Source organism: Epinephelus fuscoguttatus, linkage group LG10, assembly GCF_011397635.1.
Source record: "Epinephelus fuscoguttatus linkage group LG10, E.fuscoguttatus.final_Chr_v1".
NCBI lineage: Eukaryota > Metazoa > Chordata > Actinopteri > Perciformes > Serranidae > Epinephelus > Epinephelus fuscoguttatus.
In genome coordinates, this window is record NC_064761.1 from 42,018,204 (window position 1) to 42,038,045 (window position 19,842).

A 19,842-nucleotide genomic window follows, 5' to 3' on the forward strand; every position below is an offset into this window, starting at 1 on the left:
CGGCACATGGAAGATGTTTCAGCTGGTTGCACTCTGCAACCCCCGATCCTCACCGCTAGATGCCACTACATCCTACACACTGTTCCTTCAATTAAAGATCGCTCAGGATCAGAGTTAACCAACAGCCCAAAATAGGAACTAAAATTATACCAATAACAGCACAACCCAAAGAGTTTACTTTTGTCAAAATTAATCTTTAGATTTTCCAGACTACCTTCAGCTCATTCAGAATTCAGCTGGGTCTGTTGAGAGAGCGAGTGAGACAGAGCAGGCTGGAGCACTTCTTTTCTCTTCTCATCTTATTCCCAAGACACATCATCCTCTTCACTTCCTGGAGCAAGATGAAGGCCAGCGGGGCTGTGAAATTAGCCTATCAGATGCCTCCACCAGCTAAAGGAGAACTCTGAATATGCTAATAGACAGGAGATTAAGATATGTAGCTGGGGGCACAACCACATGCACACACGCTCCCTCACACACACACACACACACACACACACACACACACACACACACACACACACACACTAAAACCCTTTATTCTATGATTATAGAGGAAAAAATTATAATGGCAGATCTCAAGTGCAAAAAGAGCTTTGGAGAATGTTACAGTGTCTTTGATGAGGGTGCAGGTAATGAAGAGGATTATTTCTTATGTGAGGTTGAACAAAAAAAAAGAGATAAAAAGAAAAGAGATAAAAAAAGATGCAGATGTGAGTGTGCATGTGTAATGATATACATAGAACTTGGAGAGAGACTCACTAGATTACACAGGACTATCTGCTGCAGGCAGAGGACACAGGTGAGGAAATCCCTCCCTTTCTTCCTCCTCCTGCCTCCTCCCTCCATCTTCCCCTCAGTCCTACTCCCTTGTTACCATGGCGTTACACAAACAGGTGGAGCCCCCCCTGACCCCACACCACCAGCCCCCTCCGGATCTCCCCTGCTTCGATCTCCTTTAACAATCTCCCCGTGAAAAATATCATTCCTCCCTTCTCTTTGTCTCTTCTCCTCTGTGTTTCCCTCTCTGTTTGATGGCTCATCTTTCTTCATTGCTCTGCCTGCCTCTCTCCCAGGGCTTGCCATCTGTACAGTAACAGGTGCGCTGTGTATGTGACTGATGTGTTTGTTACCTGTAGCGCTGCCTGCAGCCACAGCCTGCATGGAGAATAGCTGCCTCTGCCTATCTGCCTCCTGACCTACTAGCTACCACTCTGCTCCCTTTCTCGTCTCCTCTCCCTCCGTGTCTCCTTCAGATGGCGACGGGATGAGGAGAGGAGCTGGAGATGAGCGGTGTAATGAGTTGGGGAGGCAGCAGCAAGCTGTCGCGTATTTGTATGTGTGTTTGGAGCTTTTACCAGCCGTGCTGTGTTCACCGTGGTGGAGTTTGGGTAATTAGTCCCACCAGCGTATGAGCGTGCGTGTACGTGTGGGCATATATAGGTGTGTATGTGTGTGTGTGGCCTGCCGGCTCATCTCATTAGTCTCACAGGTGAGTGATTAAACGCTCTGTAACACCTGGAAGTGTTCCTCCTATCCTCCATCCCTCCCATCTCTGCTGTTGTCTTAATTTACAGCTATACCCCTGAGAACTCCCCTGGCCCAGTCATAACACACTCCACGGGATGGCTACACACACCTTACGACACAAACACATCATCACTCACAGCCACACCTCACAATAGAGCCTTTATCAGGCATGGAGTCTATAACATAACTGGGTCCATACATCAGTTAAAGTAATGGGCTTAGGGCTTCATAACATAAGTCTCCGTTATGCAAATGATTGGTAATGGCTCAGCCGTGGCTCAGCAGGTACAATGCAGGGTTGGCGGTTCAGCCCCTGGCCTCACTTGTCTACACACTGAAGTGTCCTTGAGCAAGACGTTGAACCCCAACTGCCACTAATCATTAGACCAGTGCTCTGCATTGTAGCTCGCTACCATCTATAACTGGGTTTCCATCCAAATGCATCACAAATTTTAAGCGAATTTTGTGTAAATGCGCAAAAGAAAATGTGAATTTATGCATGTTGGGAGTCAACAGGTCGAGCAGAAGGTGGCGCTTCTCGTGAAAAATAAAAATAATAATGCAAAAGAACACCTGACGTCATTGAGAGCGTCTCATGTCCACAACTGATGTAAACAACTACCGGTTCATCCAAGATTATGACGAGATGGAGAGATTCCTTGGGAACTTCTTGGCTACTGCGAGAGCTCTCATCACACTCATATCAGTGTTGTCAGCGTAGCCTACATAATGTCATGATGTCTGTGTTGGTACACCAGGCAGCGCACATGATGCAGCCGTATTCAACACGTCCAGTCTATTCAGGTAAGCTGTGAAATACACTCACCTGACACTGGAGTAATTACCTCTCTCTAAGTTCACACAGGTGTGTGTGTGACGTAGAAGTAGGATCCGGTAGCCTACGTCATCGTTTATTCGCTAAATCTGTTTCCATTGATACACTGACTTTTCCACCCCCTCCAAAGCTGCGTTTGAAATCGCTCCCTATCACGGATATAGTGCACTATATAGTGTGTTCGCCATTTTGTAGTGTTGTTCGAATTCTCCGCGGTTAATTTCATTCACTATATAGTGGACTATAAAATACCCACAATGCACAGCAAATGTGAGTGAACAAACAATGTACCCTACATTTTACTCCCGTATACCACAATGCAATGTGGTCGTCTTTTGCCAGAGGAGAAGAAGAACAATTTCCAATGTCCTGTATTTGCATTAGTTAGCTAATGCTACCATTAAAAACTCCGGCGCAAACGTACTATCTCAACTGTAACATTGTCGATGTGTGGAAAATGCCTTGGAATAAAGAATTATTTTAATACACAAAAAGAAAAGAAACGAATAGGATGCTAGCCGGTAACGTTAGCTCACGAGCTAACAATAGCCACTTAGCTCGCACGAGCCAGGTAGCTTGTAGCTCATGCACTATCGTGGGCTATTACAGCTCACAATGCAGACACACAACCATAGCTGACAAAACCAAACATCCACACCATTGGCATTTCAACAATTTATTGATATAAAGTACAACCACCATACAGTTCGATCATCCTCAAAGCGCCCAGTTTGTTTACATGATGCTCGGTGCGTCCACTTGTGTCACAACAGTATGCGGCGCAGCTACTGATGCAACAACGTTCAGAAAATTTCAATTAGTGTCCGAAATCTCGTTCAGTCGTTCCCCATGTAGTGCACTATATAGTAAACACAAAATCAGGACGTTTCGAACACAGCTCAAGTGTAAAAACTTTTTTGCCATATTTTGGCCTTATTTCGAATTTCTGGTGTTTTCATTCAAGTTTTTTTTCGCAATTGTTGAAAATGCGAATAAAAATAGGTGGATGGAAACCCAACTTATGTGTGAATGCTTGTGTAACTGCGTGAATGAGAGGCAAGTTGTAAAGAACTTTGGGTAAAAGTGCGATATAGATGCAGGCCATTCCATGAGAAGACTGTTTTGGCAGTGGCAGCTTCATAATAAAATAAGGACATGAAGGAAACATGTTCTCAGTTGTTTTACAGGCTGCTCCACTGACGGGATGCCAACCCCCAGTTTTCATTATAGGTTTCTTTAGTAGGGTTGGGTGAAGTCTACCAAACTGGCATATGAGCATGTCCACAGTGAAACATCCTGTTGGACGATGACATTGTTGTTTGGGGGGACAATTAGAAGTGACTGCAGCAGTGCTCTTCAAGGTGTGTGTTAGGGCTGGGCGATATAACGACTATGTACAATATATCGATATATTTTGAAGCACGATATACATTTAGACAACACCGTTTATACTGATAAAGGGTCAAGTTGCATTACATGACGCATACCAATGAACATCTCTCCTCTCTCACACTCTCCACCCAGCTCTGCCCCATTCACTCACTCGCTTTTAAATCACGCTGTTGGGCTAAGTGGTCGATGACTGACGGCCATGGGCGATGGATGACGGCATCATCGATCAGCTCAACCGTATCATCTAATAAATGTTCTCATCAATTTCATTATTTATTAGATAGAAATAGTCTGTGACTCTGATTTAACTCCTGTTTGCTCGCATGTTGTATGTGAAGCATTTTGCTAATCATACTGTGAGTAGCACATTTAAGTAGACTGTCTGAGGATTATTGTGGATTTCAAATTATTACTTTTCCCCCCATTGCCCTGCATTGCAAAGGAGGAAACTGCAAAAACTTAATGTTACAGAGTGATCTGACACGACAAACATTTCATCAGAACTTAAAATTGGCTCATCTGCAGCATTTCTTGGTTTATACACCTTGTGCTGCTGTAGCATTTATATTAATGTGACACCATTCAGGACCAACTAAAGCCATGCTGAAGGTGTTGCAGAGATGTGACTGGGTAAGATTACTGTTGTGATTCCTGTGGAAAAGTGAGTCTTAAGGCCCATTTATACTCAACGTTAAATACGGATCCAGATACGGTCCGTGCTCCGCGTTCATTTCGTCCGTATTTCTGCACGTTTTCATAAAGCTTACGGATACGGGCCAAACGAAGCAGTACCACCGGGAACCGCGGGGGCAGTGTTGCTGTCACTACCCAATACGTAACTCTAGTGAGACACGAAGAAGAAATAACAATGGCGGAACTTTTTCGCCTTAAACGCTGAAAATAAAATCAAAGAGGGAGACAGGTTTTTCCTATTTTATCTTATTTTGTTATATTTCTTCTCTCCCCTCTCTGGGAACGTCCGACCTCCCGCCGCCCGCTCCCGTCTCAAACACAGAGGCCTCCCTCTCCGCAGAGCCTCGCGCCCTCCGACTGGGGTCCCTCTGTTTTTGTCTTTTATGCAAGAGGTACATTATCAATATCTCCTCCACAGTCGCCATGTTTGTTTTTGAGTTTGTTGTTGTCATAAACTTTTGACTCTGGGCTGCCTCCTGGTGGATATATTGGTTAACATCCATGCCAACGTAAAGGATGCATAGAAGTATGTGGGCAGTGACGGTAACATCGTTTGAAATGGACGTATACATTTTTATACGTGAAGGGAGCATAAATGGGCTTTTACTCAAACACAAGACCAACATGTAAAACTGCCACCACCTATATGATGAAGTGTGAAGCTTCTAACACCCTCACAGGAAGGAACGGTTGAAAGAGATGAGAAGGAAGAAGAAGGATCAGACTAGTGATGGAGATGGGGCTACAGGATTGTATTGCCAGTCTTACTGCCAACATACAGCCAGAGTACCCAAGCATAAAACAAATCATTCACCTAAAGTTCACAGAAGGAGGCAGTATGTTGTACAGAAACCATAGAGGAAGCCACTGCACCATCCAGTCAGTCATTTAATAAACCCTACAGGCTGCCACAGCAACGGGCAGACAGTCATATGGCGAGTATAGGGCTGCTGTGATATTATTATTGCGTTCGTGTCCCTGAGGGCTGAGATCTGATGGATGTCAGTGGTGTAGGTAATAAATTGCGGAGGTCAATCCACTCTGGTGAAGAGGTCCACTCTCGGGTAAGGCCACCTGATAGACAATATAGGCTTCAAATATTCCCCTCAGTGCACATTTCCATTCATTCCCCGGGCCTCCGTTTATCAGACTCAGGATCATTAAGTTGTTCTCTCAAGAGAGCTCTGGTCCAAGGCAGCGTGAGGGGATCACAGTGAGAACTCATTTGAGGGGCGATTTACAGCAAAGGCCAAGGTAAGAGTGTGTTTTCTCCAGGCGAGTGGAGAGTCTCCAGAGAGGGGGGTGGCGGCGGTGGTGGTGGTGGTGGTGGGGGGGGGGATTGGGAAAGGTGAGACAGTGGACTCATCGTCAGCTCTAAAACCCATTAGACATCCACACAAACGCATGAGGGCACATGCACACGACAGGTGGCAGGGTGCAGGCGGGGGGCGGGTGAGGTGAGTTGGGCAGATCACAGCAGCAGGTAGTATGACTAATAACAGCAGAACTCAGTGAGGCACACCAGGCAATCACAACCATTTCTCACCTCACTTCCCTCCGTCTTTCACTTCCTGCTGCTCCGTCTTTATTCCTCCCTCTGTCATTCACTCCTTTCCCTATTTATTTCCCTTCTGGATGGCTCCATTTTAAACACATGCCTCAAATAGAGCCTTTTTCTCCTCACCTTACTTTTTATGTCACTTTTAATTTTTCTTTCTTTTGCCCAGAAGGACGCAGGCTTTCCGTAATGGCTGCCGTGGCACTTTGCTGCTTTATGACGTGAAAAAGTTGCTTAAAGCACACACTCCTTACAGATAGGCTCCATGCTGAAGAGAACAGTCTTTCCATGCCTGCTCTGCCTACTTACATTCGTAGCGTCACATGGGAAAATATGGGAAGGAAAGATAAATGAAGCTCACTTTAGAAGTATCTCTTTTACAGTACAGCTGCTATTACAAGCTGCCTCGTAAGACTGAAGCAATGTGAGGCTGCACAGCGCCGAAATAAGCATGTGTGCCATTTGAAATCACACACACGCCAAATATGGAAGTCCACTCATCCACATCATATTATCAACTTCAAAATAAGCCCCCGCCAAATATTTCTGTCAGCTGCAGGCATGGCTATTATGGATGTGTGTGATTGAAACCATCAAATCAGTTCACAGTCATTTAATCTTGCAGCTCTTAGATCTTGCCTATCCCATTAATCCAGCTTTATGTGCACACGCACGCACGCACGCACACACACACACACACACACACACACACACACACACATAGAGAGCATGGCCCCATGGTTGAATGGGTGGTCCTTTAACACCCTCATTCCCAAAATTACTTATCATCCTCATCAGCCCCCAGACTGCTATGGATAGAGAGGAGTCGTTATCTGAAAGCATATCAAGCTAATTGAAGGCTGCCTATCTTAATGCTCAGATATAGAATGTAGGGGAAGTGTGTGTGCACGCGTGTGTGTGTGTGTGTAAGTGTGAAGGAGACGCGACGGAGAGCAAAAAAGAGGGCGAGACAGGTCATGGCCTAAGGGTAAGGGGGCCATCAAAAGCACTTTTATAATGAAAAAAATAATTTACCCTTCAGTTGAATGTCCCCTTCATCATTTGACTCCCTCTCGCTCTCTTCCTATATGTCTGTGTGTGTGTGTATGTGTGTGTGTGCGACTCCAGCAGCCCAGTCGAGTGTGTCAGTCTAGTGGATGCTCAGTGGAACTCGATCAAGGAGCACAAATGACCTGAGAGCAGGTGATTGAATCCTCCATTCGTCCTTAAAGAAGACCCCTGACTGAGAGACTGACCACACACACACACACACACACACACACACATATGGACACAGAAGACTGCTGGGTCTTTAAATCTGCTGAATGCACTTTCAATCCATTTTCATTGGTAATGCCTATCTGCTAGATTTGGCATTAACCGAGTCCAGTGCCTGGTTTGTATGGTAAAGATATTTAAGGCAACATTGTTCATGTTGACACTAAATAATATAATGACTATACAACTAATCCCACTAAGAATTAACACCAAATTCTGCAGTTTCACACAAATTACAGCCACATTTGACTCACTGAGTCGAACTCACCAAATCCACTTCATATAAATTAACAACCAATAACCATATCATTGCAATCTGCAGCCACATGATGCTATCGTTAAATAAGTAAATATAGAAAAATGCGCTAAATTGGCTGCAGCCCCTCTGTCTGCAGTCACACTATAGCCCCTTTTACACTGCCAGAGTTTCGGCAAATGTTGGGCCGTTTTGCCGGCAAGCTGCGAGCGTTTAGACACACACAGCCAGATTGGCGAGTTGATCCGAGGTGCCCAATTTTCCGCCTCATAGGGTAGACATATTGGCAGAACCTTTTTGGTTTAAAAAGAACGAGGAGACAAGGAATTGCGCGCCCTCCTTGTCCTCGCAAACGAAGAGGCCATTAACCGTCAGATGATGGGGACGGTGAAGGACGGGCCAACTTATGAGAGAATCGCGGCTTCCCTCCCATGTCACTGTTTACGTCACACGCTGAGCTACACATTTTGTTACTTGCTCACGCCCCCCATTGCCCCGAAAAAGGCACATTCTGTATAAACAAAAGTATGTAGGCAGCATTTTGCTGCACTCCCTGATTTTGTTTTAATACTGCCAGTGCTGAAAAAAGACTGATTGGGCTTTCCTGCAGATTTGTACAATTCTGATTTAAAAAGGGCTTATGTTTCGCCCACAGCAGTATCTGATTGGTTACACATCACGAATAAGAGACTGGAGCTGCTCCAGTGAGTAGCAGACCAGAACTGCGTGTTGAATTAAGACAGCAGATATTACTGAAGTTGTAATAAACATATGAATCTCTAATACTGAAGTTGCAAAAACAGACTAGTATTAGTCATTACTCAATGTAACTTCAGTTGTATGAGTACACGAACAGCAAGGAGAGGAAAAGGTAGTGATGTGACCAGATTGTCAAAGTTTATAAAAATGCAGCCCAGTGACCATACAGACATTTCAAACGCCAGACTGCCAAACCTCATGATACGTTGCCTTTTCACTGTCTAGATCAGTGTGAACTGGTGGCGAGCTGAAGGAACAAAGCAGCAAGAGAGACACCCACTTAATCTCAGCATGTAGTGGGCCACACCAGGCACAAAGTACCAGTAAATATTAGACTTGCACTGAACAGGTGGAGAGAATGTGGATTCTAATGGGATATTCATGTTGCGCTGGTTCTGCTGGATTAAGTGGGCAATTGTTTGCTAACAGCTACGGGCTTAGCCGTAAGAACTTGATAAGCTGATACATTATCCAAGCTCCTTACTGTGACGTTTGTTTTGGGGTCTTTTACCCACCACAAGTTGAAAATTGCTTAATGCAGCTTTAAGCTACTTTAGACTTTCATAAAATAAACGGTACAGCTGTATTTTATTTTCTCTAAATGCTTGTCTAATAAGTACATCCTTACTAGTGCTAAAGCTCCACTTTTACAGCTCAATCTGAAGCACAAAGCCATGCTAACTAGCTCTGGGCTGATGCGAGCTGAAAATTCCCAGCAGTTAAGTGAGGACCGATTCATTTTATCTTTACTCCTAATGTGTGTTTATGTGTCTGCGGGTCAAATCCTCTTACACAACTGCCAGTAAACAACATTTAGATGTGGAAAAAATGAAAATACTGCCACTGGAGGGATATATGTTGGGTCATTAGGAGGGCGTTGATTGTGTGTGTGAGAAGCATTAACAACATTACATATAAATGTATTAGTAAAACTGTGTGTACCTGGTTGTTCCATGGATGAACACAAAATATATAAAGAAAAATTCCACTAAAGCTGCAGCAGTGAGTCATCAACTCAGCCATTCCTGAACCAATTACGAACATACTGCAACAGCTGGCCAAAGTACTAAATGTAAAAGTGACTATTCTTAAAAATTAAACAAAAGATGTGCTCCAAATGAAAAATGTTTCCTGTGGTAGTGATTATATAAGTGGATTATTGCTTATGGATCTTACTGGACATACTCTCATCTATGGAGATCTGTTTATTTATTCATGTGTGTCATTCTGTCTATTTGAAGTCTCATGAAAACTGTAGATGTGTTGAAGCCTTTAAAACCATGAAAAGACAACACGCTAAGATGATATCTTGCCTCATGACACAATATTGATATAATATTGACTCACTGCAAAACCCTACTTTCAAATATCTTGGTGGAATCTTTGCACACTGAACTGCCAACTCCATCAAATACACTGCACTCAACTTCACCTCACCAGCATGGGTCGTAGCTGCAGTGGGCCAATCACATGTTGCATTAAGTCAAAGAATTCTTGTGGTCATTGGCAGCAAGCAAAAATATGGATGCACGATAATGGAGTTTTTGCCGATATCTGATATCCAATTTATGCGATATGTAACAACTCATTTGGCCGATAACAATATCAATATATCCACTTTTTCCCCACCTAATTTTAGTGATATCAAGTCTCTTCTGTCGTGGAATTAACATCATATTGTGCATGCATGCTCTAATTGTGATGGCCCACCAGCAGATGAGACATTTTCTGCACAGAAAAAGCATGCTGGCCGACTGTAGTTTTCATTTAAAGCCAATATCAGCCAATACTAATGATGAGCCAATGTCATTGAGCATCCCTAAGCAAAACCACATGAATAGTCGTTTTTTTCATGATCTAGGTAGAAAATGAATCAAATGCAGGAATTGTTTGACTGGAGAAGCTTTAGCACTACTTGGTACTGGGTTATTGATCAATACCTTAAAGGTATCAAGCACCCAGCCCAACTGAGGGGAAAGGAATTACTGGTCATTGATTAGCTGCACTTGCCTGTAGTGCTGTGACGGTTTGTGTGATCTCTCATAAAAGTCCTCATAATTCTGGGGAAGTTCCCACAACATTGACAAACTTTGCTTTCCTTTGGCAATATGAGCACAACCAGCCTGATAACGGTCCAATTAAACCACAAGTTGGCGCTGAAAAGCTCTTTTCCAGTTCAAACTGTGTATATCCTCTCTGCAGAGCTCCAAATCCTTGTGCATTGGTATGAAGGCAGCCTTTATGATGTGGCAAAAATCTAATGGCTTAAGTGTGTCAAAGTGGCCAGAATGTATGTCTTACGTGCCAGTTCACAATGTGACAATATGTCTGTCTCAAGAGGTGAAATGCAATAGTTTGCAATGGGACACAGAGGAAATGAGTAACATTTGGTGAATATTTAAAAATCACTGTTGGTATAACATACTCTCTACTGAGTGCAAACTAGTTTAAAATGCATTAGGCTTGTCCATTCAGAACCTGGCCACTCTCTCTCAGTGGTGACTGTGGCAGTCAAGGCAACTGACCTCTGCACAGCAGGTCCAAAATGTGGCCTATAGACTGCATTCAATCTGCTTCCCTCACCTCTCCAAATGCATGGCGCAGTGAGGAGGGCTCAAAGAGTGTGTGAGAGCGTGTTTGTGTGTGTGTGGTGTGTGTGCAAGGGGCACAGTGGGAGGTAGTGTGATGGGCAAAGACAGTAGCAGTGCGTGTCCAAGTTTTTACATGTGCACAAGTGTGTGTTCTTGTGTGTGAGTGTTGACGACTCAGCGTGGAGGACAAATGGCCGAGGCCGAGCAGTGAAATGGCCAATCACAGCTCAGCAGCACCATTGACATTGAGGAGCTTCAGTTATTCCTCACCTCAGCCTTGACCTCCTCTGAGCTCCTTCTCTTTTACGCCTCAGTTCATTTTCCTCATAAATAAACATTTTGTCCGTGAGTTTGTCCATAAAAACTGTTTGCAGAGGTGTAAAGAAAAACAGCAGAATTTATCACTTTTGTTTTGGATTGGTATTTTTAATGCAGTTGCAAAATATGCTCTACCTGCACAGTAAAAACTGAAGTCTCAGAGTTTTTCAAATTTTGCTTTAATGCTGCATTAAAAAAAAAAAAGAAGAAGAATCCCATTTTGATCATTTTTATGTTTCTACCTTAATTGAAACTTAACTTGGTTTATGGGTTGAGCAGATTTCATGACCCATGAAACCACATAAAACTCGATTCTGTGATCACAAAAGTGCCTGAGTGCGACACTGAAGTGCTGAGAGCCGTGAGCAGAAACACACAAGTTTGTAGCTGTGTGAAAATGCGTGCGGTGGTGTATGTATGTCATGCATGAGCGTATCTAAGTGTGACAGCGCACATCAGAGAGTGTGAGCTCAGCAGGCTGAATGCAGCAGCATCTGGGCGTCTACCCGCTCCTCTGAGCCCGGCGAGTGCTGTACGAGCCGGGCACCAGATGCTCCAGGGAGGCAGCTCGGGATGTGGTTCCGGCCCGGGGACTGCTCTTCTGTCCTGGATACATATGCCAGACTCACACCCCCTCCTCCTCCCCTGTTTCATCTGCTTTAACAGATGTCTGGCACACAAGGCAACCCTCACATCCCCTATGAAGAATTGAATTAGGTTACCAGCACCTTGTCTTTCAAAGCGGGACAGGGTCAGACAGGCTATGTCACTCCCACATGCAAAGCTCCTGTCACGCAGTAAGTTCCCATACCATGAAACCTAACTGTGAATTAGGTGCAGTGAAGACAAGAGCTAATGATGGATATTGAATTGTGGCTAATCTTTACAAACAGAGAGAGTAAGGGAGAGACAAAGGGGAGAATCATGGGATGGTTAAAAATTCATTAGTGAGCAGCCACAGAAAAGCACAGATGGAGAGAAAGCAAGAGAGACAAAGAGAGAAAGAAAGAGGGGGAGAAATATAAAGAGGAAATCCTCTAAGGAAAACATCTTTCCATTCCCGTCTCTGCCTATTTCTTTCTCTAACTTTGTTGCAGTCTCACAGTGAGTGTGGAAGTCAGTGGAGCCGTTCCACAGGGAAGTGTAGCTAACAAACCCCCCAGCAAACCTGAGAGCCCACTCCCTGTCTCCCTCCCGTGCTGTATGCATTCATTATCTATTGTATTCCTTGAATAAAGAATATGGTACAAAACCAGGCATCTCCGCTCCTTTGTACATGCTGGATGAAAGGCAGGGAACACAAATTAAAATGTAATTTATGATGCTTTGTTTGCCCGCATTCTCTCCAGCACCTAAAATGTCACAAGGAGCATGTAATACTGCTGGGGTCTGCTGAGGCACGACACAGGGCACCATACATCACTGCTGTGTGTGTGTGCGTGTGTGTGTGTGAGAGAGAGAGAGAGAGAGAGGTTTGAAGGGAGGGGTGGTCAGGGATCTTGACTTCTGGGGAAATGAGTATGTAAGGCGTTCAATTAATTGAAGTGTTAATGTGCTGTGACTCCTCCAGTGTGGCACATGCCTCTGTATGTGTGTCTTTACCTCCCACTCTAAAGTGCTTTTGTTTGCTGTGAAAACTCATTAACAAAGTGAACACCTTTGCGATTTCACCCCAAAGTGGCGCTCACTGGAGAAAGAAATGAGCAGAGGACCAAACGTGTACAGCAGTGCAGTGTGTAAGAGAAAATGGAAGAAAATGTGATAATGATGATGTGAAATACTAATGGTGGTGTGAATGTGAGCAGGAAAAAAGGACGAACTCAAGAGTCTCAGTTCCATAATCAACATCTCATCTGAAACAAGAGGATCCCCGAAGCTACACTACAGGCAGAGATGGAGGGAGAGAAAGAGAGAAAGACAGAGAGATGTAGAGAGAGAGAGCAGCGCTAAGAAAAACAGAGAGAGCAGGAACAGGCGAGAGATGGAGAACCAAAGACAGAGATTGAGAAAACACAGAAAGGACACTGCGAGGGTAAAGATGTGGAGGGGCGATTATGCTCAGAGAGGCAAAGGGCTAAAAAAGAAGCTGGATGTGCATGAAAAAATAAAGCAGTTATCATGGTTGTTCATTTCCAGTCTTTCAGACGAGCAGAAACCTCAGAGGCTGAAAAATGAAGCCAATGAGGCAGTGCCAACGGCCATTATAGGAACTGCAGTTCCTATAATGGCCACTTGAGGGTGGCTCCAGAAGCGAGTCAACCCTAGACCCTCATGTTAAAATGCCCAACTTTACAGCAGAAATTAACATGTTTACAGCCTGGTACAAAAACAGTTTTGGTCTCTGTAACTAATATGAACATTTGTGACATCTGTACAGGTGAATTTTTATACAAGTCACCCCTTCACATTTTATTAAGGCAAAAGGTTACCCATATTTAAAGGTGGAGCTGCTGTGTGTGACAGCAGTCACTGAGTCAGATCCACTCGTCCACAGCTTCAGCCTCTCCTCCAAATGTGGTCACTTCTGGCTCCAAAAAGATAGCGATGGCCAAAATGCCAAATTCAAGGCTCCAAAACAGAGATCCACAAACCAAGGGGTGACGTTACAGTAGCTACTAGGGCTGTCAAAAAAAATTCGAAGTTCGAAATATATTGGAATATATATATTTTTTATAAGTTCGAACCTAAATTTAATAATTTGATAATTTGAATATCATTAATAATTAATTAATACTATCAATAATGTTGTATATCATTGCGAATCCCATTTGGGCGGAGATGGCTCGCGCACAAGCCAGGCCAGAGAGGGACACAGCAACGGAGGGAGAGGCGCCGACGGAGGAGCCCGCTGCGCCAACACCACCCACTGTGCTGTCCACGATGTGTGACCTGTTCAGGTTGCACCTGCTGCCTCCCTGCCTACCCTTTTTGAAGAAAAGATGAAACGTTACCAGAATGAGACACCGCTACGAGCCGACCAGGATCCACTCTTGTGGTGGAAAACTAAGCAAGCACTGAAGTATCCAAACATTGCTCAGATAGCGAGGCAGAAGTTGGTCATACCTGGCACTTGAGGGGGGTCAGAACGGGTGTTTTCATCCGAGTGTAACGTTCATATTGCGTCAGCAATAAGCATCTTATTTTTTGTGTTCTTTGTAACAAAAAAAAAAAAAATAATAATAATAATAATAATAATAATAATAATAAATCTGATCTGAATATCATTCAAACTCTACTAAATTAATTCGAAAATATTCGAACTCAATTTCATGGTGCTTTTGGCAGCCCTAGTAGCTGCGTCCATTATTTTTGCAGTCTATAGTCTTGTAGCGAAAAACTTCAAGCAGCAATCTATTATAGTCTATTGTAAATATAAAAATATATCCATGCAGTTTATGAAGATCACTGTAAAGTCTTTTGGACCATCTTGGACTTAAACCCAACCTGCCCACACACTCAGGGATGGCAACTGCCCTGTGAGGCAAACTGTGATTTGTGATATTGGGCTTTATAAATAAAACTGAATTGAACTGAATTGAGAACCTGTTCCAGTAGAGAATCATATGCAGCCAAATTTATCAATTCCTTTTTTTAATGCCGTCATGTTTTTCTGACAGGTGTGCATTGCAAAACAGTGACATCAAACTAATGCATCCACTCTGCTAGAAACCTGCAACAAAGAGGAGTCATGCTGGAGATGAAGAACGGTCCAAAGCTTGGCTTCATTTCAAGAAGACAGACGATTGGTAAAATGATCATTTTAAGTAAGGGCAGGAAGCGCAGCAATATGCCAAAACATCTTTCTACAATACCAGCTTATATTCCAGGAATTAAATGTATTTGACACTCTAATATGAGAGCCTCTGCTTCCCAACTGAGCAGCATGCCCAAACCTGAATAAGGACGAATTCTGTACAAATATTCTTGCATTTCATCTACACTGTGTTCAGACTCTGAGAAAACAAAACAGTTTAAAATATAACTGTTGCATTGATGCTGAAACCTGTGTAGGCCTACTGTTTTTCCTCACATTGAAAATTGATCAGGAATCAATAAAGAACTGAACCGATAAGCAGAATCAATAATGGCACTGGTGTCAGTACAATGTTATCAATGCCCATTTCACCACTATCATCCAATTCCTGCATAGTGTTGTACACACTTTACATAACCTAGACCTATACTGTAGGTGAAGTGGCCTGCAAACGAGCAAACTGTGCAGCATTTCCTTCTGTTTATCTGCTAATTCTATTTCACAGTCACAGTGCCGTCTAAAGATGAGAAGTTGGCCTGCAAAAGCAGAGCACAGCAAACCCACGCAGCAGTCTTTTCGCGGTCAAATGTAAAGGCAGCAAAAAGTGTGTGTTTTTGTGTGTGCGCGCTGTTGTTGTAATAATGTTGTATATCATTGCGAATCCCATTTGGGCGGAGATGGCTCGCGCACAAGCCAGGCCAGAGAGGGACACAGCAACGGAGGGAGAGGCGCCGACGGAGGAGCCCGCTGCGCCAACACCACCCACTGTGCTGTCCACGATGTGTGACCTGTTCAGGTTGCACCTGCTGCCTCCCTGCCTACCCTTTTTGAAGAAAAGATGAAACGTTACCAGAATGAGACACCGCTACGAGCCGACCAGGATCCACTCTTGTGGTGGAAAACTAAGCACTGAAGTATCCAAACATTGCTCAGATAGTGAGGCAGAAGTTGGTCATACCTGGCACTTCAGGGGGGGTCAGAACGGGTGTTTTCATCCGAGTGTAACGTTCATATTGCGTCAGCAATAAGCATCTTATTTTTTGTGTTCTTTGTAAAAAAAAAAAAAAAAAAAAAAAAAAAAAATAATAATAATAATAATAATAATAATAATAATAAATCTGATCTGAATATCATTCAAACTCTACTAAATTAATTCGAAAATATTCGAACTCAATTTCATGGTGCTTTTGGCAGCCCTAGTAGCTGCGTCCATTATTTTTGCAGTCTATAGTCTTGTAGCGAAAAACTTCAAGCAGCAATCTATTATAGTCTATTGTAAATATAAAAATATATCCATGCAGTTTATGAAGATCACTGTAAAGTCTTTTGGACCATCTTGGACTTAAACCCAACCTGCCCACACACTCAGGGATGGCAACTGCCCTGTGAGGCAAACTGTGATTTGTGATATTGGGCTTTATAAATAAAACTGAATTGAACTGAATTGAGAACCTGTTCCAGTAGAGAATCATATGCAGCCAAATTTATCAATTCCTTTTTTTAATGCTGTCATGTTTTTCTGACAGGTGTGCATTGCAAAACAGTGACATCAAACTAATGCATCCACTCTGCTAGAAACCTGCAACAAAGAGGAGTCATGCTGGAGACGAAGAACGGTCCAAAGCTTGGCTTCATTTCAAGAAGACAGACGATTGGTAAAATGATCATTTTAAGTAAGGGCAGGAAGCGCAGCAATATGCCAAAACATCTTTCTACAATACCAGCTTATATTCCAGGAATTAAATGTATTTGACACTCTAATATGAGAGCCTCTGCTTCCCAACTGAGCAGCATGCCCAAACCTGAATAAGGACGAATTCTGTACAAATATTCTTGCATTTCATCTACACTGTGTTCAGACTCTGAGAAAACAAAACAGTTTAAAATATAACTGTTGCATTGATGCTGAAACCTGTGTAGGCCTACTGTTTTTCCTCACATTGAAAATTGATCAGGAATCAATAAAGAACTGAACCGATAAGCAGAATCAATAATGGCACTGGTGTCAGTACAATGTTATCAATGCCCATTTCACCACTATCATCCAATTCCTGCATAGTGTTGTACACACTTTACATAACCTAGACCTATACTGTAGGTGAAGTGGCCTGCAAACGAGCAAACTGTGCAGCATTTCCTTCTGTTTATCTGCTAATTCTATTTCACAGTCACAGTGCCGTCTAAAGATGAGAAGTTGGCCTGCAAAAGCAGAGCACAGCAAACCCACGCAGCAGTCTTTTCGCGGTCAAATGTAAAGGCAGCAAAAAGTGTGTGTTTTTGTGTGTGCGCGCTGTTGTTGTGTCTGCAGATGCTAATCCCAGTGGTGTGGACAGATTGCGAGTGTTTTTAAGAAGATTACAGATTACAGACTGCAGAGGCAGATTAGCTGGCAGCTCGATCTGCACCTCTGGATGGACTGCTCTGCTCTCTCACAGCCCTTCTGCGGGGTTGTGTGTGTATATGTGTGCGTGTATTGTGCTTTAGTGTGCCTGTTGGTATTCAATAAGTAATAGTGATTGGTGGTAATGATAGTTCTGTGCACACGTGGTGTCTTAAGGTTTGTGTGTGTGTCTGTGTGATGGATGCTGATTTGCATGGTATCACAAACGCACATTCAATTTGCCTTACAGTGAATAAAGGCCAGGAAATAGGGTACATATATACACACATACTCCCAGCGGGCTGTAAAGATATTCCCGATGCCAATTATATCTGAGAGAATGTCACACACACGCACAGACACACAGGATGTGGATCAATGGGAAGGGCAGCCAGCCAAGAGTCAGTCAATTCTCCCTCCTTCCTTTCTCTGTAACAGTGGAACCCCCTACTTAAAAAAAAATACCCATATTTAACATGTTTCAACCTGGTTAAAATGCCTCAGCTAAGAACGAATACATTTCACTGGAATTTCTTTTTTTCTGTTCTTTTATTGCATGACAATTCTGCCTTTGACATACATTTAAGCAGGATAGAGTTCTTTGCAGCATCTGTAGCTCATACCGAGGAGAATATAACCCTGGTCCTGAGTCAGAGATGTGCTGAGATGCCCCCCAGTGCACTGGACTTAACTTACAGAGGTGAGGGCAGGAAATGTAGCATTCAAAAGGTCTGAGCCGGGGGCTGGAGCCCAATGCTGCTGACACTGGGCGAGAGGCAGGGTTCACCCTGGACAGGTCACCAGACTATCACAGGGCTGACACACAGAGACAGACAACCATTCACACTCACATTCACACCTACGGACAATTTAGAGTCACCAATTAACCTGCAGGTCTTTGGACTGTGGGAGGAAGCTGGAGCACCTGGAGGAAACCCACGCTGACACAGGGAGAACATGTCAGAGCACCTGGAGGAAACCCACGCTGACACAGGGAGAACAACAGGAAGACTCCACACAGAGGGGCTCCCCCACCCTTGAAAACAGAAACCTTCTTGCTGTAAGGCAACCCTAACCAAGCAGACAGTCGGCTGATGGTCAACATGGGACAGTCATTAAGCGTCCGTCACCCTAATTTTTGCAGTGTGTCCCGTACCTTTGGCACTTGTCGGACACGGTCAACCTTTTTTTGGCTGATTCAGCTTGTTGAAGAGCCCGTCTGTGAATGAATTCACTCTGACTGGCAGTTCAGTTCAGCACACAAGAAGAGAAACGGAAGTTAGAAAAGCAAAAAAAAGGCTAAAGTCAAGGGGCATCCGAAAAACCTGTCATTTTGTTGCCTATTACGTAAAACTATTTTTCTTTACACATTGAGCTCTTTAGCAGAAAGGTTTCTTAATTGTGTTATTGTTTGCCAACACAAGGTGAATATCGGTTGTTCAACCAACATCAGGTTATGTCATTCATGTGCTAACTGGCTAACTAGCATCTTGAATCCTACCTATCTGTCTTCCAGTGTCCCTTTTTGAATGATAAATACAGACTACTTCTGTCTGCTCACATGAAGGGTTATGTCCTCTCACCATGCACAGAATGTATGTGCTAGCTGGCAATTGCCGTAGTCTTTGCTGTGTTTTCATGAGCAACTTTTTGGCCAGGATACAGGCAACGTGAGGCAATGCAACAGTTGGCCTTTGATGCCACTGATTCTTTGATGTCTGTTTGGTGTGTCTGGGCCTTAAAAGTGCACAGTGCTGATCAGAAAGTCAAACATGAGTTGGATTTATCACCTCATGGGAGGTTTCACTGATACAAAAAAAATATAGCTGCCCTACAAAGTGCCGTTGACATCCACCTAATGCAACTGTCCATTTAAAGGCAAAGCTGTACAAAATGGACCCAAGAGCAACTGAACCTTTGTCAGAAATGTTCCAAAGGAAAATTAATCTGAATGTGGAGTTGTGTTGCTGCTGTCAAGTTAGATAAAGTGAGAAAAAATGTACAGTCCAATCAACTTCAGAAGGGGAACTTGTTGAATGTTTATATTCATGCACAAGTTTTATTCCACTGCAGCTGCCTATTCATTGTTTTCATCACTGTTGATAAAGCAGTGCCGCTGAGACACCGCCTGCGTGGAGTCGAGAAGGTAACTTGAATAGTCCGTCAGTTTATTGTGGCATTGAATTGTATCCATAGCAACAAGTGTCACTGAGGTGCCACAGCAAAGTAGGCAGCAATGTGAATAAGATTACAACACCACTCTTTGGGGTAAACAGGTTATGGGAGGAATTCCACTAATACATGTTGTTTCAACATTTTGGTTGTCACAGTGCTGCAAGGCAGTGATTTGTCAAATTCTTCCTCGTCTAATGAAGGAAGGCCATCTTCACAGCACTGTGTCAGCACTACAGAAAGGTCTAGAGGCACCCATTATCATTCTGGTATAGGAGACAACACTACTCTGGGTGTATAGGGCGGCAGTAGCTCAGTCTATAGGG

At 43.6% G+C, this 19,842-nt stretch overlaps 1 protein-coding gene across 6 annotated transcripts in view; it reads right to left on the reverse strand.

Annotated features, from left to right (window-relative positions):
* dab1a (DAB adaptor protein 1a) overlaps positions 1-19,842 on the reverse strand; it is a 353,945-nt gene that overhangs the window by 100,696 nt on the left and 233,407 nt on the right. The window lies entirely within an intron of this gene.